Raw genomic sequence first — 24,003 nt, 5'->3', positions numbered from 1 at the left:
CTTACTGTCTGAGCCACCAGGGAAGCCCATCCTCAATCTGTAGTCCCTTGACGATTTTCTGTTAAATTAAGTCAGAACAACATGAATTTCTAAGCCCTCAGCAGCAAAACTGGGAAACTGCTTTAATCACTTTCATGTAGCGTCTGCTTAAACAAAAGAGGACTTGAGGATTCCTCTTTAACATTTACATTCAGCTTTAGGAATACAGATTTTTGCAGCAAAGATTGAAAATTTATTTCCAGCATTAAGGGAGGACTTTAGGCAGGCAGATGTCCCAAGGAAGGAAGTTAACAATTTGGTTTACCTTTTGCATTAATTTTAGAGTCATTTTTCTCCAGTTTGAGCTGGATTGCAGACAACAGTGAGCAGAGTAAAAGAGTAGATAACATTTCCCACTCATTTTAAATCAGGTCTTCGTGTGATGTTATCAGAAGGGGACCCCTTCCAGGGCCTGAGAGCAGGCTCTGGTCTAACACTCGGAAGTGAATTGTTGACTTGGCCAAGGAGACACCTATACTGAGAAAGCAAAAGACTATCGGAAAGGGGTGCCTGGGCTGAGAGCTGCGGGGTATAGGAACCCAGGAGAACTCCTCTGCCAGATGGCTTGCAGTATCAGGTTTCATGGTAATTGGGTTAGCTTTCCAGGTTGTCTCTGGCCAATCATCTTGCTTGTGCCCATATTTGGTCTGATTGAAAGCTCTTCCTGGTGGTGCACACATCTTTCAGTCAAGATGGTTTCCAGCATGAGGGTTTCTGGGAGGCTGGCAAGACATACTGTCCTTCCTCCTTTTGGCCCCTCCAGAGTTATTTCAGTTGGCAGCAGGTAGCTTGTCGGTTCTGTGTTCCTTATCGGGACCTCCTATTGTGAGATAATTCATGCAAGCATTTATTATCCTGCCTTGCCAGGATGGGCATTTTCAGTCAGTCGTTCACTAACAGTGAGATTTTGCATTTTACTTGAAATATGAATTCTCAAACCATCACATTTTCATATTTTTGAAATATATTTATCAAGCATTTAATATGTTAAGAACTATACTGAGTTGACTAAATTCATAATTGTCAGAGTCATTCTTTGAGTTTGATACTATTATCTTCACTTTAAAAGTGAGGAAATTGATGTTTAAGAGAAAAACTAGTCCAAGAAATAGTTGAGTAGTGCCATATCAGGCATTTGAACCTATATATTGCAATTCTCTGTATTCCTTATGAAGGGCCTTTCTAGGTTCTGCCTTTTTCCTTCTTTCTGCCTTTCTAGTTTCTTTGGCTGCCCTTCTAGTCAGATTGACAAGAGACAGGTTAATAAGAGAAAAACAAAATTACATATGTACAGGATCATCATAAAGATATAAAGACTAAGCCAAATATAAAAATGCAGCCAGGACTTCCCTGGTGGCACAGTGGTTAAGAGTCCACCTGCCAATGCAGGAGACGCGGGTTCCATCCCTGGTCCAGGAAGATTCCACATGCTTCAGAGCATCAGAGCCCCTGCACCACTACTACTGAGCTTCCACTCTAGAGCCCATGAGCTGCAACTACTGAAGCCCATGTACCTAGAGCCAATGATCTGCAATGAAAAGCCTGCACACCACATCGAAGAGGAGTCCCTGCTCGCAGCAACTAGAGAAAGCCTGCACAAAGCATCAAAGACCCAGTGCAGCCAAAAATAAATAAAATTATAAAAAATAAAAATGCAGCCAAACATCCTGAGAGAGGGAAAGGGGTAGAGGCCTGGGGATGCAAAGGCAAGGAATGCCCCATTATAGGAAGCAGAGAAAACAAAAGTTGTGCTCTTATGCAGATAAGTGTCTTTGGTAAAAAGTGCCTCTGGTAATTGCTCCCTTCCTGGTATCAACCCCCTTTCCAGTGTAAATTTGGGCAGTTGAGGGGGAGGAAAAGAGTTTTTCTTGAACCTGCTGAGATTTGATTGCCTTTAGCTCAAAATAATGTGTGAAAGTGTTTTGTTCTGCTCCCTTTTACTTAGTTTTTCAAAATATGAAAGTATTTTTTAAATTACAAAATTAATTCCAGTTCACTGAAGAAAATTTGAATACAGATACAAAAGAAAATCAAATATCCATAATCTTACCACATAGAAAAATATTTTATATATTTCTTCCAGTATATTTGATATATATATATATTTTTTTTTTTTAGTTGAGAACATTTGGTATATATAGTCTTATTCTGCTTTTTGAACTTTCCACTATACAAACTTTATTCCATGTTTTATAAGTTTGAGTGTTATTTTTAATAGCTGCATACTATTCTAGCATATGGGCTTCCCTTATAGCTCAGTTGGTAAAGAATCTGCCTGCAATGCTGGAAACCCTGGTTTAATTCCTGGGATGGGAAGGTCTGCTGGAGAAGGGATAGACTACCCACTCCAGTATTCTTGGGCTTCCCTCGTGGCTCAGCTGGTAAAGAATCCACTTGCAATGCGGGAGACCTGGGTTCGATCCCTGGCTAGGAAGATCCTCTGGATGAAGGGAAAGGCTACCTGCTCTGGTATTCTGGCCTGGAGAAGTCCAAGGACTGCATAGTCCATGGGGTTGCAAAGAGTCAGACACAACTGAGTGACTTTCACTTTCTTTCACTTTTCATTCTAGCATATAGATAGACATAGTATCATTTTTTTAAACATTCATTTATTTTTTAATATTGAGGATATAGTTTCTCCAGTTTTTTAATTTAAAATTTCTTGTCATAACACTTAAATTTGCAAACAAAGAACCAAGAAAATATTTGTCAGATACATAATTACTACTTTGTATGAGAATTTAAAATTTTGAAAATATTTTCATATAAGCATAACACTTAACTATACATATTTGTTAATCCCAATCATGTTAATTTTACATACACTAAAATGCATAGGCAAATACTAGAGGGAATTACACTAAAGTCTTAAATAAGGTGCTATTATCTCTCACCCAGACTATTTAAAGAGCTTCCTAACTGACCTTTTAATTTCACTCTTCCTTCCTTAGTATCAGTTCTCCACATAACAGCCAAAGCTGCTTTACCTACAGAAACCATTTAAAATCATTTCTCTGCACAAAACTTCTAATGCCTTTGTCAGTGTGAAATATCAAGTCCTTACCGTGGCCTGCAAAGTCTTATTTATGCCTCCCAGCTGCAACTTCCATTCCATTTCTCTCGATTTTAATATCCAGCATTGGGTTCCCTGTTTCATTTCTGTAGCCACACTGGGCCCTTGGGTGCTCTTTCAAAGTGTCAAACATGCTCTTTTCTCAGGGTCTTTCTAGTTACTTTTCATTCAAAAACACTCAAAATGTCAGCACTGTCTGTTGACTGACTTCCTTGATGTTCCTGGTTGAGTGTCATTTTATCAAAAAAGAATTCCCTAGTCACTCTATAAAAAATAGCATTGCTCTCTTCCCATCACTTTGTGCTACTTATCCTACTTTTTTCTTTTGACCAGTGACCTAGTCACTGGTTTAATCATTTCTCAACTACTCACTAGAATCTAATCTTCATGAAAACAAGATTTTAGTCATTGCTGAATCACAGGCTCTGAAACAGAGCAGGGTTTATAAGGGGCATTCAGTAATTATTTATTGAATGAATGAATGTTTTCTCTGAGTAGTAGAATTTTAGGTGGTTTTAATTTTCTCCCAAATGCTTTTCTATACTTCATAACTCTTTTTTTTTTGCTATGTTAGGGACAAAACTATTACTTGTATAGCTTAACAGCTTTAATAAGCAGCAGTTTTTTGAAGAACTCTTTTTTTCATTCTAAGAGTAAATAAAAATACTATTTCTATACATTTTTATTCAAGATTTTTACATCTGTTATTCATTCATCCCCCAAATCTGCCCAGTTATCTAAATTGCCTTTCAGTATATTTACACACGTCTTGCAGCTTATTGTTTCTATTTTCTTAAAGTCATCTAACTAGAGGCTTCCCTAGTTAAAGAATCTGCCTGCAATGCAGGAGACTAGGGTTTGATCTCTGGGTCAGGAAGATCCCCTGGAGAAGAAAATGGCAACCCACTTCAGTATCCTTGCCTGGGAAAATCCATGGAAAGAGGAGCCTGGCGCATTATAGTCTATGGGGTCACAAAGAGTCGGACGTGACTGAGAGATTAACACTTTCATTTTAACCTAACTAGAGACTTGAGCCTGCTCTAATTTTGAATATCATCAGCGGCTCATACACAGCTTATATCCAGAGGTCTACCATCATCTGGGGATTCCTTTTACATCTCTCTTGAATTGATTTCCATTTCCTGGATCCCATGTCTTGCTCTTTCTTATTTTGCTGTTTTTGTTCAGTCGCTCAGTCATGTCCAACTCTTTGCAACCACTTGAACTGCAGCACGCGAGGCTTTCCTTTCCTTCACTACCTCCCAGAGTTTGATCACACTCATGTCCATTGAGTCAGTGATGCCATCCAGCCATCTCATCCTCTGTCGTCCCCTTCTCCTCTTGCCCTCAGTCTTTCCCAGCACCAGGGTCTTTTCCAAATGAGTCAGCACTTCGCATCAGGTGGCCAAAGTATTGGAGCTTCAGCTTCAGGATCAGTCCTTCCAATGAACGTTCAGCGTTGATTTCCTTTAGGATTTACTGGTTTGATCTCCTTGCAGTCCAAGGGACTCTCAAGAGTCTTCTCCATCATCGCAGTTTAAAAGCATCATTTCTTCAGCACTCAGCCTTCTTTATGGGCCAGCTCTCATATCTGTACATGACTGCTTGCAAAACTATAGCTTTGCCTATACAGACCTTAGTTGGCAAAGTGATGTCTCTGCTTTTTAATACACTATCTAGGTTGGTTTGTTTTACTACCTTATTTTAGGAGCATGCCTCCTCTAGCAGTTTTTTTGAAAAATAGTGCCTGAGAATTGAATTTTTTGAGACTTGGAGTATTGAAATCACTTACATAGGATAGAGAACTCTAGTATAAAATAAAATTTCTCACAAAACTTTAAAGGCTTTACTTGTTTTTGGTCTTGGCTTCCAGTAGTACTATCTGAAGCCATTAGTTATTACTAACTATAAAAGTACTGGATAAAATTTAAGCATTGACTCTGCATGTTTTGCTTGTTTTGAAATATGTCTGAAAATCAGCATTCTGAGAATATTTAATAAGGTTTTCATCTGGTTTTACTATTGGTTTGTTACACAGTTTGGGAATTTCGTTTGTTTTTGCTTTAGTTTTCAGTCTCAGAGTTTACTTGTATTTAGTTTCATTTTAAGCTATGTAAAGCATTTGTATAATGTTCAAAGTAAACACCTAAATGAAAAAGTATCTCTCCCCTCCACCATCCCATTCTGTTCCTATTTCTTACAAACAACCATTTCCATTAGTTTTTGTTTTCTCATTACTTCCTTTTGCAAAAATATACAAAGACATACTTTCAGGAGTCCCTGGTGGCTCAGTGGTACAGAATTCGCCTGCCAGTGCAGGAGATGCGGGTTCAATTCCTGATCCAGGAAAATCCCACATGCTGTGGAGCAGCTAAGCCCCTGCACCACAACTATTTGAGCCTCTGCTCTACAGCCCAAAAGCTGCAACTCCTGGGCCAACATTGCCACAGCTGCTGAAGCCCGTGAATCCTAGAGCCCATGTTCCACAACAAGCGAAGCCAAGGCAGTGAGAAAGCTGCACACCACAACTAGAGAGTAGCCTCCACTCCCCACAGCTAGAGAAAAGCCTGAGAAGCAACAAAGACCTGGCACAGCCATAAATAAATAAACAAACTATCTGTATAAAAAATAATGATCATCTGAATTAAATTCACCCATTCCAGTCCATTTTAGTTCACTGATTCCTAAAACATTGATGTTCCCTCTTGCCATCTCCTATTTCACCACTTCCAAATTACCTTGATTCATGGACCTAACATTCCAGGTTCCTATGCAGTATCACCAGATGGTAATACTGAAATCAGATTGATTATATACTTTGCAGCTGAAGATGGAGAAGCTCTCTACAGTCAGCAAAAACAAGACCAGGAGCTGACTGTGGCTAAGATCATGAATTTCTTATTGCCATTTCAGACTGAAATTGAAGAAAGTAGAGAAAACCACTAGACCATTCAGGAATGACTTAAATCAAATCCCTTATGATTATACAGTGGAAGTAACAAATAAATTCAAGGAGCTAGATCTGATAAAGTGCCTGAAGAACTATGGACGGAGGTTGGTGACATTGTACAGAAGACAGGGATCAAGACCATCCCCAAGAAAGAGAAATGAAAAAAGGCAAAATGATTGTCTGAGGAGGCCTTACAAATAGCTGAGAAGAGAAGTGAAAGGCAAAGGAGAAAAGGAAAGATATAGGCATTTGAATGCAGAGTTCCAAAGAATAGCAAGGAGAGATAAGAAAGCCTTCCTCAATGATCAATACAAAGAAATAGAGGAAAACAATAGAATGGGAAAGACTAGAGATCGCTTCAAGAAAATTAGAGATACCAAGGGAACTTTTCATGCAAAGATAGGCTCAATAAAGGACAGAAATGGTATGGACCTAACAGAAGCAGAAGATATTAGGAAGAGGTGGCAAGAGTACACAGAAGAACTATACAAAAAAGATCTTCATGACCCAGGTAACTACAATGGTGTGATCACTCACCTAGAGCCAGACATCCTGGAATGAGAAGTCAAGTGGGCCTTAAGAAGCATCAGTATGAATGAAGCTAGTAGGGGTGATGGAATTCTAGTTGAGCTGTTTCAAATACTAAAAAATGATGCTGTGAAAGTGCTGCACTCAATATGCCAGCAAATTTGGAAAACTCAGCAGTGGCCACAGGACTGAAAAGGGTCAGTTTTCATTCCAGTCCCAAAGAAAGACGATGCTAAAGAATATTCAAACTACCACGTAATTGCACTCATCTCACACACTAGTAAAGTAATGCTCAAAATTCTCTAAGCCAGGCTTCAACAGTACATGAACCGTGAATTTCCAGATGTTCAAGATGGATTTAGAAAAGGCAGAGGAACCAGAGATCAAATTGCCAACATCCACTGGATCATAGAAAAAGCAAGAGAGTTCCAGAAAAATATCTGTTTTGTTGACTACGTCAAAGCCTTTGACAGTGTGGATCACAACAAACTGTGGAACATTCTTCAAGAGATGCGAATACCAGACCACCTGACCTGCCTCCTGAGAAATCTGTATTCAGGTCAAGAAGCAACAGTTAGAATTGAACATGGAACAACAGACTGTTCCAAATCGGGAAAGGAGTACACCAAGGCTGTATGTTGTCACCCTGCTTATTTAACCTATATTCAGAGTCCATCATGCAAAATGCTGGGCTGGATGAAGCACAAGCTGGAATCAAGGTTGCTGGGAGAAATATCAATAACCTCAGATACACAGATGACACCACCCTTATGGCCAAAAGAACTAAAGAGCCTCTTGATGAAAGTGAAAGAGAGAGTCAAAAAGTTGGCTTAAAGGTCAACATTCATAAAACTAAGGTCATGGCATCCGGTCCTATCAGTTCATGGCAAATAGATGGGGAAACAGTGACAGCTTTTATTTTTGGGGACTCCAAAAATCACTGCAGATGGTTACTGCAGCCATGAAATTAAAAGACACTTGCTCCTTGGAAGAAAAACTATGACCAATCTAGACAGTATATTAAAAAGCAGAGACATTACTTCATTGACAAAGGTCTGTCTAGTCAAAGCTGTGATTTTTCCAGTAGTCATGTATGGACGTGAGAGCTGGAGTATAAAGAAAGCTGAGCGCGGAAGAATTGATGCTTTTGAACTGTGGTGTTGGAGAAGACTTCTTGAGAGTCCCTATGACTGCAAGGAGATCCAACCAGTCTCAATCCTAAAGGAAATCAGTCCTGAATATCCATTAGAAGGACTGATGCTGAAGCTGAAACTCCAATACTTTGGCCACCTGATGCGAAGAACTGACTCATTTGAAAAGACCCTGATGCTGGGAAAGATTGAAGGCGGGAGGAGAAGGAGACAACAGAGGATGAGATGGTTGGATGGCATCTCCAACTCAATGGACGTGAGTTTGAGTAAACTCCGGGAGTTGGTGATGGACAGGGAAGCCCGGCGTGCTGCAGTCCATGGGACTGCAAAGTCGGACATGACTGAGCAACTGAACTGATAAAAAAATAATAAAGAGAAAGCTTAAAAAGAAGACATACTTACATACATACCTGCATATATATATAGCTTCTCCCTACTTTCTTAGTTATAATTTTCCTAATTCATTGTTCTACACATTGCTCTTTTTCATATAGCAATTTATCTGGAAGATTGCTCTGAATAAAGACATAGAGAGCTTCCTCACATCTTTTATGGCTGTGTCATATGTATATTTTACAGTCTGTTCAACTAGTACTCTGATATGGTCATTTGTGTTGTTCTGGTCTTTATTATAACTAATTACACAATGAATAACCTTGTGCATATTTTTTAACTAGTGGAAATGTATTTTCAGGATAGATTCTGGATATAAGACCTCTAGGTCAAAGGGTAAATCACTCAATATTTTGTTAAATACACCCACATTTTCAGGGATTTTACCACTGATCCTGTCTTTTTCTCCATGGGCAATGTTAGTTCTCTTGAAGATTTCATACCCCTTTGTTTCCTACAAGTTGTTCTTTCAGTTTTTCCCATCAGTCTTTTATGTTAGTGAGTTTTCTCAGATGTGTGATCTTGGCTGCCTTCTTATATTAAGAGTAAGTGGCATTTAATAGCTCGCTGAGTAGGCTTGTTTATTGAAGGCTTCATGAAAAAGTTATGTCTGTCTGCTGCTTTGGAGAAACCAGAATGTAAGGATTATCTTTAGGCCTTTTCTTTGGGCTGGTCATATTCCTAAGGGAAGAATATTTCAATCTCATTCCTGGAGGGTAAGCCGGCTTACTAGCATTTTAGAAACCCAAAGGCTAGGAGATCTTATTGTTCAATATGGGTGATAGTATTTTGGTGAGGGGATTGCGGAGAGAATATTTAAAAGGAAGTCCATACTACTTTATACTAGATCATCATCCTTTTTTATGTAGAAGATTGAAACCAGGTGGCAGTATGGCTTCTTTCTGCCTCTAGCCCTTTAGCAGTATTGGCTATACAGCTTTATTCATCTCCTTGACAATATGATATTGTTTGCTAGTGGATTAATTTAAATAGTTTACATGTATTGTGGTTACTGATCTACTTGGACATACTGCTGTTACCTTATTTTGTGCTTTTTTGTTTATCAGACTAATGTGTCTGTGTCTCTCTTTCCTCCTATTAATGCTTTCTGTTGGAAATAATAAAATTAATTTCCCTTTTCAATCTCTCCTGGTTTGGAAGTAGTAGTTTATATTCCTGATTTTTGTTTGGTGGTACTTTTTTGTTTTTAATGGTTATTTTTAAATGTTTAAAATAAATTCTTGAATATACATTTTTTTAGCAAGGGTAATAATCATCTTTTTTCTCCCTGATTAAGACAAATTTAATTTAATGCACAGAACATCCAAAGCAGTTTCCTACTGCAGTTACTGAACATTTATTTCCGCATTTTAACCCACAGCTTAATGTCGTGTTACCTGTTACATTAACCAACATTTTGTCAGCTTCTGTTTTTGCTTCTGACAATTTATTTTCTCAATCTTGTTTTTTTCCTTAGAGTTTGATTATCTAGATTTAAACTTTAATCTGGAAAAACAAATAAGCAACAATAACAGGTATAGAAGAAGTGGAGGGGCCAGGTAATACTTATGTAGTTTCAGTAAATGAAACAGTGTGGTAGTAACATGAGATTAAGCAGGTATCAATGTAATTAAATATGTGACTCATATTTAACCTGTGTGAATGTAAAAAGCAAGTACTATAAATCATTGGAGAAGTGTAATAATTATTACTGTAGAATTATTCAGAACCATATTCATGCATTATCTTATCAATTTGTACAAAAAACTTAGAATCCTCTCTTATATTGTGTTTCAAACTAAATTTTAAAATACATCTTTCTGAGGCAGTTTCTTGATTTGTATAGTGACTGTGTACCATACCTTTCCTACAACAATCATGATTTATAACCTGTCCTCCTAGCATGATTGTTATAATGCTCACTGCCTTTATTCTCAGAAATGTAGCAATTTTGTCAGTAAATCATATGGTCACCTTATTTATAAAATTTGGAAAATTCCAGTTTGCAGGGATGATTTAAAGATCACAAATAATCCACATGCAGAGTTATAGATAGTATTTCACATATAGTTCATGCTCAATAATGATAGGTATCATAAGGAATGGCTTAGATTACGTGTGTCAATATTGATTTTTTTTTTCTCCCAAGCCTTTTAAAAGATGAACCCATGTCCTGATAGTGTTTTAACATCATTTGATTTCTGAATTATCTTTTATTTTTCGACAAAGAAGTCAACACTAACATGGTAAGCTGTAGTATTTATACACAAAAACTTGAACTGGTATTTTATTAATGGTTAATTAACTATGTTTTCCATGTATCTCAAACTCTTTATGAGTAAATATTGATTTCAGTAGTGGTAATTATAATAATTTTACATTTAGAATTTGTTAAGGTATTTTTCATTTATAAAAATGGTTTCTGTAACACAGGCCAAATATCTAGAATATATGTTTTGCTTTAGCTCTGTTTTTGGATTAGCTTCCTGTGTATATATTCTGAAATTGGGCATATTCTGAATTTAGCCTTATGGTCCAAATTTTATTGATTCAAGAATTTATCATTTGAAATGGATAGGGCAGTTGTTTATTTGAATTATGATACTTTGTCAAATAAATTAACATGCAAATGAAATATATTTCAGTTACTTTAGAACAAACATTAAAAGCACTCTTTGCATATAAGCCATGTTAATTAATAACATCTACTTTTTATATAGGAAATCTCTGAAAATAAGAGAATGTTTTTTAGTAACTAATTTAACAAGGTTAATGATAACATTTGTAGCCTTAATCAGCATTGGATGCAGTGTATTTCTTACAATTCTTAACATTTTGGCTTTATAGTATGACAAAAGTCTTGATTCACAGTAATAAACTTACTTACTTGAGTATTCTCCTGAAAATGGACCTGGGCAAGCCAATCTGAATTTAAACCAACAACTTCATGCCAAATTATACTTTTAATCAACTATACTGTCATAAGAATTTAGAATGTTTGCAGAGATGATAAAAATAAAAAAAGCATATCCCCAGGACTGTATTTGTTTTCTTTCAATCTCCTGATTTCCACTCTCATCTTTCTCTATGTTCCTCTTTACACCCAAGATAATGCATTGATGATCTTCCAGTCTGTAATATATGACATCTGAGTTTAAATTTTTCCTTGTTTTTCTAAAACCTGATAAAACCAGGTTGTTGAACACTTTGAAAATTCCTTTTGATTTTCAATAGCTGATATTTAGATCTATTCTGGCAATAAAATTTGAATTCTTTAAAATGCACTTATTTGCTACATAAAATAGAAATTTCTTTGGGTTAATATGCATTAGTAATACATTATCATATTTATGATTATCTTGCTTTATTGTAAAAATTGAAGCATGACCAGGTTTTCTTTACTGTTAATCACTATTTAAAACTGGAATCAGAAATTAATTGTGGCAATAAAACTTATTCATTTAAGTTCTCAGTGAAAACAAGGACACAACTTTTATTTTTGGATGTAAGACAGGGTGATACATAACATATGTAACTTTTTAAAAGATTTATAAGCACTATTTTGTAGTTCTTTTCACTAGCAATTTGATGTTATCTGATGTAAGCATACCTCCATATCTATTTCCTTTTTAAGCACTATTAGCATCTCAAGTAAAGGAGAGGTAAAATTCATTCCATGAATTTAAGTTAAGCTTCTAATATACCTTTTCTAAATAAAATTCCCTATGTAATACTGTGTATGGATTTACATATTGATGAAACCTTTTATTTGAATCATGAAACTAGAAAATGTATGGGAAGAAGAACTCTTGAGGAAATATTAAGTAAGGTGGAAGAAAAACACACCACTTAGATTTTTAAATTAATCCATAACTGAATAACCACATTGTGCTTGTAGGAAATAACAGTCAATAGTTTGCAATTTTTGAAGTTTTACATAGTCTTAACACATCATTTTATTAAAACCCATTTGTACATATGGTTATAATTATATATTGTTACTAGTTTGGAGGAAATATATCTGTTTTTGAGATTGAAGTAGAAGATACCTGCAATAAGATTATTGAATTATGAAAAAGAGAGAGGATTTATTGATCAGTTAACATCAAGCCACAGCTATAATGGTTTCTTGTTTCTTAGATGAATTGCAGTGGTTACTTAAGTAAAACTGTATGCAAATATCTCATGATTCTGACCATACTCATACATACAAGAAAGAGTCGAATAGAAATATGTAGAAATTTGACTAAATTTAGTTTTTTTTAATTAGTTTATTTATCTACTTAAATTTAGTTTAATCTAGAAATTTGACTATTTATACAATGTGGTTTTTTAAAATTTATTTTATTTTAGTCATTAGAAATAACCATTCTCTAATTTCTTTAAAGGCTGCTTCATTAAAGGCATTAAACTGTCATTCCTGCTATCTTTAATCAACTGAGAAGTCATTTTGTCCTTCTTGGTTGCCCTTTTGTCTTATTTTTCCTTGAATTGAATTAATTGCTTTAGAGCATTGAGTTTTTGGTTTGTTTTTTGTTTTGTTTTGTTCATATTGTTTGCACTTGGGGTTTATTGAACTTGTATCTATTGATTTAAAGTTTTTACTGAATTTGGAAAAATTTTAGTCGTTATTTCTTCAAATTATTTTTGTCCATTTCTCCCCCTTTCAAAGAATCCAGTTACATGTATTTTCACTTGAAGTTATCCCACAGCTCACTCATGTTCTGTTTATTCTTTTTATTTTTAAAAAAATTTTATTGAACTGTGGATTTTCCAGATGGCGCTAGTAATAAAGAACCTGCCTGCCAATGCAGGAGATGTTAAGAGATACAGGTTCAATCCCTGGGTTGAGAAGATCCCCTAGAGGAGGGCATGGCAACCCACTCCAGTGTTCTTGCCTGGAGAATCCCATGGACAGAGGAGCCTGGCAGGCTACAGTCCATGGGGTCACAAGAATGGACATGACTGAAGCAATTTAGCACGCACCAGACACACGTTGGAGTATAGTTGATTTATAATGTTGTGTTAGTTTCTGCTACACAGCAAGTGAATGAGTTATATATATACATATAGCCACTCCTTTTTAGATTCTTTTCCCATACAGGTCGGGCTTTCCCGATAGCTCAGTTGGTAAAGAGTCTGCCTGCAATGCAGGAGACCCTGGTTCAATTCCTGAGTCTGGAAAATCCACTGGAGAAGGGATAGGCTACCCACTCCAGTATTTTTGGGCTTCCCTTGTGGCTCAGCTGGTAAAGAACTGCCTGCAAGGTGGGATACCTGGGTTCAGTCCCTGGGTTGGGAAGATGCCCTGGAGAAGGAAACAGCTACCCACTCCAGTATTCTGGCCTGGAGAAGGCCATGGGGTCCCCCCAAAGAGTTGGACACAACTGAACGACTTTCACTTTCACTTTTTCACATCCCATATATGTCATTACAGAATATTGAGTAGTGTTCCCTGTGCTATACAGTAGGCCCTTATTATTTATCTATTTTATATATAATAGTATGTATATGTCAATCCCAATCTCCCAATTTATCCCTCCCCCTCTTTCCACCTCCACCATAAGCATAAGGTCCTTTTTTTACATCTGTAACTCTGTTTTGTGAATAAGTTCATTTGTACCATTTTTTTAAGATTCCACATTTAAGTGATATCATATGGTATTTGTCTGACTTACTCTGTATGATAATCTCAGTCCATTCATGTTGCTCCAAATGGCATTATTTTATTCATTTCCGTGACTGAGTAATATTCTGTTGTATATATGTACCACATCTTTATTCATTCCTCTATTGATATGCATCTAGGTTGCCTCCATGTCCTGGCTATTGTAAATAGTGTTGCAGTGAACATTGGGGTGCATTTATCTTTTTGAATTGTGATATTCTCCAGGTATATGCCCAGGATTGGAATCGCTGGATCATGTAGTAGCTCTACTTTTAGTTTTTTAAGGAACCTGCATACTGTTCTCCGTAGTAGCTGTACCAATTTACGTTCCCACCAACGATATAAGAGGGTTCCCTTTTCTCCAGCCTTCTCCAGCATTTATTGTTTGTAGATCTTTAGATGTCGGCCATTCTGACCAGTGTGAAGGAAATACCTCGTTGTAGTTTTTTTTTAATTATTTTTATTTTATTTTATTTTTATGTTAGTTTTGGTTGCACTGAGACGTTGTTGCTGCGTGCAGGCTTTCTCTAGCTGTGGCAAACAGAGGCATCTCTTCATTGCGGTGCACAGGCTTCTCATTGCAATGGCTTCTCTTGTTGCGGAGTTCAGGCTCAGTAGTTGCAGTGTGAAGGCTCTGGAGATTGTAGGCTCAGTAGTTGTGGTTCATGGGCTGTAGAGCACGGGGTCAGTAGTTGTGGTACATCAGCTTAGTTGCTCCATGGCTCATGAAATCTTCCCAGACCAACGATCAAACCCTGTGACCCCTGCATTGGCAGGCAGATTCATATCCACTGTACCAACAGGGGAGTCCTTCATTGTAGTCCTTCGCTTGCATTTCTCTAATAATTAGTGATGTTGAGCGTCTTTTCATGTGCTTTGTAGTCATCTAAAAATGTATGTCTTCTTTGGAGAAATGTCTGTTTAGACCTTTGGCTCATTTTTTGATCAGGCTGTTTGTTTTTTTGATACAGAGCTGCATGAGCTGTTTCCACTGCTTCATTTGCAAATATTTTCTCTCATTCTGTGGGTTGTCTTCTCCTTATGAAGACTAAGGGCCTTATAAAGTCTATATAAATAACACATGAATTTCTGTATCATGATTTGGATTATTGACTATATACTTTGATTTATTTTACAAATCAGAACATCTCATGGTGTCTTTCTAAGGTAACATGTCATCATTTTACCACATCATAGGCAGAGTGTAGCTTTATTAGATTCCATAATAAAACTAATATTTTTCTTCATTCTTTTGTTGTAAAAAATTGCTTCCCATTTTTTTTTCAGAAGTTAAATAGCAAATTAATACTATTTTCATTGATCATAATTTTTTTCCAGAAGGACCAGAAAAACTGTTATGACCAAATGACCTGGCTGAGGTTACTTTACTGCAAAGCTGTAGAGTGTTTTATTTGAATGTAAAATTATATAAGCCTAAGCCAACAAAGAGGAGAAGGCAATGGCACCCCACTCCAGTACTCTTGCCTGGAAAAGCCCATGGACGGAGGAGCCTAGTAGGCTACAGTCTATGGGGTCGCTAAGAGTTGGACACGACTGAGCGACTTCACTTTCACTTTTCCCTTTCATGCATTGGAGAAGGCAGTGGCAACCCACTCCAGTATTCTTGCCTGGAGAATCCCACGAACAGTGGAGCCTGGTGGGCTGCTGTCTGTGGGGTCGCACAGAGTCGGACACGACTGAAGCGACTTAGCAGCAGCAGCAGCAGCAAGCCAACAAAGAAAAGGAACTATTGGAGGAAGAGCTTAACGATTTGTAAAATCTTAAATATAATGTATATATTTTGTAGGTTTTTCCTCAGATGTATATCTCAAAATATAGACATATTCTCAAGGACTTTTTAAATGTACATGTTAGTGAACTTCTTTTTCTAAAGCTAATTTGACAAATGTCTTTATTTTAGGAAAGAAAAGAAAGCAACTGGAATGCTTTGGACTCCTTTGACATTCTTCCTTAACTTTTCCTCTTTTAGTTTTGTATATTAAATATAATAGCCAAATTAAAATATTTCACAGTGTTCTTTCTTTATAATCACCAGTATGTTAATCATTGACATTGATTTTATAATTAAAATTTCACTGTTATAACATAAAATTTAAAAATTAGTTATCAAAGATATTTAAGTTACTAGCATGGGGTCGCCTCTTTTACTTAGGACATTTTAAGTTGGTTGTGGTATTTAAAAACAAAATTGCAAAACTATAGCTACCTTTATAGTATTCACAAATTTTGGTTACTTTTCACAGGTTTTATGTGATTATGGAGAATTTATTATAAACAATACTGAATTTCCTCATAGTGGGCTTGGATTAAATACATATGGCTACAGATTAGCTAGAGTACTTGTCAAAATAAATTATAAGCTCAAGCTTCATTATCATTTGTAGCTTAAACATAGTGAATCCGATACAGCCTTTCTTCATAATTTTGATGCTGTTTGCAGTAAATTTGATATAGAACAGTTGCTAACGAAACCCAATTCAGATGTGTGACCACTTTTATGGAAAACATCTGGGGTAATTATAATTAGTTCAGGATGTGTACTGTTTAAAAATAATCTTGAATTCATGGAGAAAGAATCTTTTCCTCAATGACTAGAATAATCCAAGTTGGTATAAAAATTCTTTAAGTTATTGGTAGCTATGCTTAGAGTATAATTTTAGCGTATTCCAAAAGGAAATAATGAGTAACTTTTATGTAAAATGCCAAATTGGCACTTTACACCTGTTAGTGTGTTTCGTTTAGAACAGCTGTGTCTTTTATTATCAGTAAACAGATGCAGAAAGTAATGGAATGTTTTAAAGCAATATGTTAATCCTGTCTTCCACTACTGAACTGTCTCACAATATAGTGATTAAGTATTGACTGTGCAGCTGTTACTTACAATTATAGAATTTCTTAATTTCTTCTTCCCATGCCCAAATGTTTTAATATTTAGTGATCTAGTTTCTAATTTTAAAGTGTTTCATAATGTAGTTTGTTTATTACTGTTTGATTTCTAAAGTTATTTGTTTATTATGGAGACAAATTCATATGTTTATAAAACTCCTTATTTTTTGGTAACTGACTAATATTCTAGGTAGGATAAAAAATTTTAAGTATTTTAAAAACTAAATTATGAATATGAGAATGATTATTAAATATGACAATTTTGTACTGTTACTAATAGCTAACATTTATTGTGCTTTTAATGTCTGAAAAATGTTGTGCAAAGAACTTTATTGTAATATTATTCTTGCCCCTTTTAGTAGTTGAGGAAATTCAATCTTAGGCACATGAACAAATTGACCGAAGTCTTCCAGCTGAGAAGTAGTAGGGATTGGATTTAAACCCAGGCATTTTTGCTTCCCTGGTGGCTCAGACAGTAAAGAATCTGCCTGCAATTCAGGAAACCCAGGTTCGATCTCTGGGTTAGGAATTTCCCCTGGAGACTGAAATGGCAACCCACTCTAGTATTCTTGCCTGGGAAATCCCATGGACAGAGGAGCCTGCCAGGCTACCGTCCACAGGGTTGCAAGGAGGTGGACACAACTGAGCGAATATAGATGTTTACATTTTCACTCTCAAGCTTCTTGTTCTTAACAATTTTGTATTTTTCTTGCCTTTAGCATCTAATAGTAACATTATACAGATGAGGGGATTTTTTTTAAGCCCTATGTACATCCCCAAGTGATAATTGTATCATTTAGTCCCCTTGCCTAAAAGGAAAACACAAAACATTTATGGGAAGATGGAGAGCTCAAAATCTTGGTACCTCACCACATGCTGACTATGTCAGTGATCTTCAACATCATCAGGAGTGTCTTGCAACACAGATATCATCACATAGTTTTCACTAGACAGGGTTTCAAATATCCTTTTATGGTTTTACTTTAACTGTGCCACTTTGTGGATACAATACTAACAATCTATTTTCCTTCTCCAAAAGAACCTGTTTTTGGTTCAAAAGATTTTAAAGAGCAGTATGATGTAATTTCTACTTACATTATTTTAGTTATGCCTTACCCTAGAACTATCAGTTATTGTTGAAACTTATTAAAGACTGTTCTGTCAGATATTATTACTACTTAGCACACTCCATTTATTTTGTCATTTTTCATAGAAAGTATCCCATTGTATATATGAAGAAACTAAGACTCAGAGATAGGAAATAAATTGGTCAAGATAACAGCTAGCAAATGATGTTTGTATGCATCGGATTTTTTTCTTTGAAAAAAAAACTGGAAATCTAAAAGTGTCCAGCTAATTATTTTTATAGAGAGCTTTTAAGATTTCTGTCTCTAACAGATGGCTACTTGTAGTTTCTCTTGACACTGATGAGAATGCTTATAAGATTAACTAGGATCAACAATGTCATGAGGCATTGCTGGAAAAAAATTTAATATTGTAGAAGTTCATTATAAGGTGGTTCTTAAGAGGCAGAACGTTCTTATAGGCAAGCTGTCTGAAATATCAAAAAGAATAGACACATCTTTTTTCATACAATAACATGAGACATAATTTTTCATGTTGCTAGAGTCTTAAATGAAGAAAGACTTTGCAATTTTGGGAAATGGAAGGAGCTATCTCATAGTTATTCAACATTAATATTTTATTCAGATTATTTCTATTGGTGTCTCCATCAAAACAAATTACCTAACATGGAGAATGCAAGAGATAAACAATAAAATTATCATTTTATATAATACAGAGATCTTGCAGAATTATTTGGCAATTTGGTTTTTTTCTTTACATTTTTGAAGTTACTTTTTTTTTTGAGAAAATTACAGATTTACGTACAATTTTATAAAATAGTACAGAGAGCTCCCATGTACCCTTCACCCAGTTGCCTTCATTGGTAACATTGCAAAACTGTATAGACAGTATCCCATCTAGGACATTGATGATAAACCAGATACAGAACATTTCTATCATCACAAGGATTTCTCATATTAAGCTTACACAGCCGCATCTGCTTCCTTTCCACATCTTTAAGCCTGAAAACAACTAGCCTCTTCTGTATTTCTATAATACTGTCATTGCAAGAATTATAAATGGGACCATACTGTGTGTAACTTTTAGGGAATGACTTTTTTTCACTCATCATAATTCTGTGGAGTCTCATTCAGGTTGTTGCAGGTATCATTAGTTGGTTCTTTTTTGTTTCTAACTAGTATTTCATAGTTAGACTTCCCAGGAGTCTGGAACTTCCTGGACTTCACCTGGATTTCACCTGTACTTCCCAGGTGGCACAGTGATAAAGAATCCGCCTTCCAATGCAGAAGACCTGGATCCTATCCCTAGCTCAGGAAGATCCCCTAGAGAAGGAAACGGCAACCCACTCCAGTATTCTTACCTAGAGAATCCCATGGGCAGAGCAGCCTGGTGGGCTGCAGTCCACGGGGTCACAGAGTCGGACATGACTGAACATACACACACAATATTTGATAATGTGGATGTACCACTGTTTGTGTAACCATTCACCCATTAAAGAACATCTGGTTTGTTTCCAAAGCAACATAAATCTGATTTCTGTCACAGTACTAAGGTTTTATACTTTTACATTTTATACTTAAGTCCATATCTAATTTTGAAGTAATATTTGTATAAGATGTGCAACTTAGGTCCAGGTTTTTGTTTTTTTGTTTTTGTGGGCACAAGGAGTTAATGGATTCTAAATTAGTCCAGCAGCATTTGTTGAAACTGTCTTTGCTCCATTGATTTGCTTTTGCACCTTAGTAAACTGAGTTGAGCACATTTGTGTAGCTGTGCTTCTTAGTTCTTTTTGTGTTCCATTGATTTATATGTGTATCCCTTCACCAGTATCACGTGTGTGTGTTAGTCGCTCAGTGTTCTCTGACTCTTTGCGACCCCATGAACTGTAGTCCACCAGGCTCCTCTGTCCATGAAATTCTCCAGGCAAGAATACTGGAGTGGGTTGACGTTCCCTTTTCCAGGGGATCTTCCCAACCCAGGGATCAAACAGGGTCTCCTGCATTGCAGGCAGATTCTTTGCCCTCTGAGGCACCAGGGAAGCCCTCCACCAGTATTATAGAACTTTGATTACTGTAGCTATAAAATGTCTTAAAATTGGAGATTTTATTCCTCTCTTTATTTTTTTCAAAATTGTTTTAATTTTCTGACTCCTTTAACTTCACATAAATTTCAGAAATCATGTCTATATCTACAAAAATTCTCACTGTGATTTTGATAGGAATTGAATTCAACTTGTGTTGGGTTGGCCAAAATGTTCAAATTTTGGCCAACCCAATATAAATTAGTGTGGCAAGTATTGAAATCTTTACTATATTGAGTCTTCCAGTTAATGAACACAATATGTTTATTTATTTAGAATTTTTTATTTCTTTTATCAGCATTTTATAGTTTTAGCATCTAAGTATTGTTGCAAAGAATCAGGTGTGACTGACCACACGCACACACATTCTGTCTTAACTAGATTTATAACTACGTAGTTCATTTTTCTTGAATGATTTTAAAGGGTATGGTATTTTTGCATTTTGGTGTCTACATGATCATTGCCAGTATGTAGAAAAACAATAAGTTTGTATATTTCTCTTGCATATGTAGCCTTGCTGAACTCATTTATAATTCTAGAAATTTTTTGTGGATTCCCTGGGATTTTCTAGATAGATTATCATGTCATCTGCAAATAGTGTCAATTTACTTGCTTTTCAATCTGTGTGCATTCCTTTTTCCTACCTTTTTGCCCTGGCTATTACCTTCTAGCACTATTTTAAATAGGAGTGATTTAGAGAGGATATCCTTTCCTTATTTCCTATCTTAGGGAGAAAACATATTGTTTTGTCATTAACTGTAAAATTAACTGTAGGTTTTTGTAGATAACTCTATCACATTGAAGTTTTCTCTAATCTCATTTTTATGAGTTTATTTTAAATGATGAAGTGGGTGTTGAATTTTTTCAAGTACAAAATTTATGCATGATTCATATTATCATTTGATTTTTCTTTACCTTGTTAATATGAAGTCCTACATTGATTTTTCAAATATTGAACCAGGCTGTGTCCTTGGAATAAACCCTACTTGGTCATAGTGAAAAAATAATTTTATATGGTGCTGAATTTTAGTTGCTAGTATTTTTTTTAAGGATTTTTGTATCTATATTTACAAGAAATATTGTCTATAGTTTTTTTATACTGTTTTTTGTTTCTGAATCAGGGTATTACTAACTTCATAAAATGAATTACAGTGTTCTATACTCATCTGTTTTCTGAAAGACATTGTGCAGAATTTGTATCAATTCTTCTTTAAACATTTGGTAGGATTCTGATGTGGAGATTTCTTGTAGTGGGAGTTTTTTAAGACGATGAAGATGAATTTAATTTCCTTAACAATCGTTGACTTATTCAACCCAATGTAATTATGGATATGTTGGACTAGGGAAATAATGTTTTTTATTTGGTGAGTTTTGATAGATTGTAGTTTTTGAGATAATGCATTCTTTAAGTTGTCAAACTTATGTGTACAGGGCTCTTTGTAATATTCCCTTTTAACCCTTTTGATATATACATAGTCTATAATGATGATACTGTTTCATTCCTGATATTGATAATTAATATCTTCTCTACTTTTTCTTTGTCAGTTTTGTGAGCAGTTAGTCAATTTTATTACTCTTTTTGAAGAACTAACTCATTTCTTTAATTTTTCTCTATCTTTTCTGCTTTGAATATCATTGATTTCTGCTCTTTATTATATCCATTCTTCCACTTAATTTGGATTTATTTTGATCTTTTTCTAGGATCTTGAGGTAAGAACATGACTGTTTGTAAGAGACTTTTCTTCTTTTCACATGACATTTAATGATAGAAATTCCCCTCTCAGCACTCCTTTCACTGTGTCATGCATATTTTGATATGCTTCATTTTTATTTTCACTTAGTTCAGTATACTTTTTAAAATTTGTTTTGAGATTTTGTCTTTAATCTTATTTAGAAGTGTGTTTTGTAGCTTGCATTGTTTGAAGATTTTTCTGATATTGATTTCTAGTTAGATTCTCTGATGGACAGAGGACACACGCTATAATATTTTAGTTCTTTAAAATTTGTTGAGGTTTGTTTTACAGGCCAGAATGTGGTCTACCTTGGCATATGTTCTGTGGACCTTTGAAAAGAATGTGTATTCTACTGATACGGGTGGAGAATTCCATAAATGTTTATTAGATGCTGTTAGTTGATTGTATTGTTCAGATTTTATATCTGTCCTGATCTTGTTCTATCCTTGTTGAGAGGGAGATGATGAAGTCTCCCACTATCATTTGGATTGTCTATTTCTTTTCTCAGTTTTATCAGTTTTTACCTCACACGTTGCAGCTCTGTTGTTCACTGCATACACATTTCAGATTGCTATGTTGTACTAATGGACTGATCTTTTTATAACATACAGTATCACTCTTCGTAATTTTCTGAAAACTATTTTATCTGATATTAATATAGCCACTCCTGCTTTCTGTTGATTTATGTTTACAAGATATATCTTTTTCTATCCTTCCATTTTCAACCTGAGTATATTATTATCTTTGCAGTTTAATTTCTTGTAGACAGCATATACTTGGGTCATGTTTTTTTTATCCTCTCTGCCCATCTCTTTTAATTGATAATAATGAGACCATTTACATTGAGTATAATTATGGACACATTAGACTTAAATCTGTTTTTCATTTCTCTGTTTTTTTCTGATTTCCTCTGGATCACTTGAATATTTTTAGAATTCCATTTTGATTTTAGTGTTTTTGAGTATCTCTTTGTTTAAGCTTTTTAAGCATTGCTCTATATGTATACACACATAACATACACATCGTTATTGTTGTCTGTTGGTAATGTCATATTACCAGTTCAAGTGAATTGTAGCAGTCTTACTTCCCTTGATGTTCTTTTACTTTCTCCATTTATAATATATTATAATTGTCTTAAGTATTTGCTTACTTACGTTTAGAGATACCATATACAGTGTCATAATTTTTACTTCAGCCATCAAGTACAATTTAGAAAACTCAGAGTAAAATGTATTGTCTTTAACCATATCTTTTGCTCACTGCAGTTTTTCTTCCTGATATGCCAAGATTTCTTCTTTTATCATTTTCTTTCCTTTTAAAGAGTTTCCTGCAACTCTTTTTACACGATATCCCCTGGTGGCTCCAATGGTAAAGAATCTGCCTGCAATGTGGGAGACCAGGGTTCAATTCCTGGGTTGGGAAGATCCCCTGGAGGAGGAAATGGCAACCCACTTCAGTGTTCTTGCCTGGAGAATTCTGTGGACAGAGGAGCCTAGTGGGCTACAATCCATGGGGTCGCAAAGATTGCTGAAATTTTCCCATTTTCATTTGTTTAGTGTGTGTTCTTAATCCTTGAGACATTTAAAAATCTGCTTTAAAAGCTTTGTCAGATAATTCTAACATATCTCTTATCTGGGCGTTGGCATCATTATCTTTTTCATTCAGTCTGAGTTCTTCCTGGTTTGTTGTACGATGAGTAACTTTCGGTTAAAACTATTACAATATTGTAAAGTAATTAGCCCCCAACTAAAATACATAAATTTATTAAAATATATATATATATTAAAAAAATGGATAATCTAGTGTCCAAAGGAAACATCAACAGCATGTCCATGATACATTTAAAAAAAAAAAAAAAAACTTGAACATTTCTTTGTTCAGAATTATAGTGTGAGACTGCTGCTGCTGCTGCTGCTAAGTCGCTTCAGTTGTGTCCGACTCTGTGCGACCCCATCGACGGCAGCCCACCAGGCTCCCCCGTCCCTGGGATTCTCCAGGCGAGAACACTGGAGTGGGTTGCCAGTTCCTTCTCCAATGCATGAAAGTGAAAAGTGAAAGGGAAGTGGCTCAGTCATGTTCGACTCCTAACGACCCCATGGACTGCAGCCTACCAGGCTCCTCCGTCCATGGGATTTTCCAGGCAAGAGTACTGGAGTGGGTTGCCATTGCCTTCTCCAGTGTGAGACTGAGTATTATTTAAAACTACTGCTTCAACTGGCTTCCTCTGATATCTGCCTAACAGGAGAAGAAATATATTGCCTCATTACTGCCAGGTGGGGATAGAAGTTCTAGGTTTCCCAGTTGTCTTCCATTGACTCCTGGGGGCTTGTGGAATAGGGAGAGTTTCTTGTCACTGCTGAGCAGGTGTGGAATCCAGCTCCCCACAAGACCTTGA

At 35.8% G+C, this 24,003-nt stretch overlaps 1 protein-coding gene across 4 annotated transcripts in view; it reads left to right on the top strand.

Annotated features, from left to right (window-relative positions):
- Nucleotides 1–24,003, top strand: part of PMS1 (PMS1 homolog 1, mismatch repair system component) — a 243,643-nt gene that overhangs the window by 176,505 nt on the left and 43,135 nt on the right. The window contains exon 16 of one of the 4 annotated variants that reach the window (XM_081579346.1): nucleotides 10,284–10,380. The exons of the other annotated variants lie outside the window; for them this stretch is intronic. The gene's annotated coding sequence lies outside the window, so the exon portion shown is untranslated. Of the gene's footprint in view, nucleotides 1–10,283; nucleotides 10,381–24,003 lie in introns of those variants that run through there. 4 annotated transcript variants of the gene reach the window in all.

The sequence above is a fragment of the Giraffa tippelskirchi genome, chromosome 3 (assembly GCF_054371585.1).
Source record: "Giraffa tippelskirchi isolate mGirTip1 chromosome 3, T2T-mGirTip1v1.2.pri, whole genome shotgun sequence".
NCBI lineage: Eukaryota > Metazoa > Chordata > Mammalia > Artiodactyla > Giraffidae > Giraffa > Giraffa tippelskirchi.
Note: the sequence above shows the minus strand (reverse complement) of the source record. Positions and strands in the feature narration are given on the sequence as shown.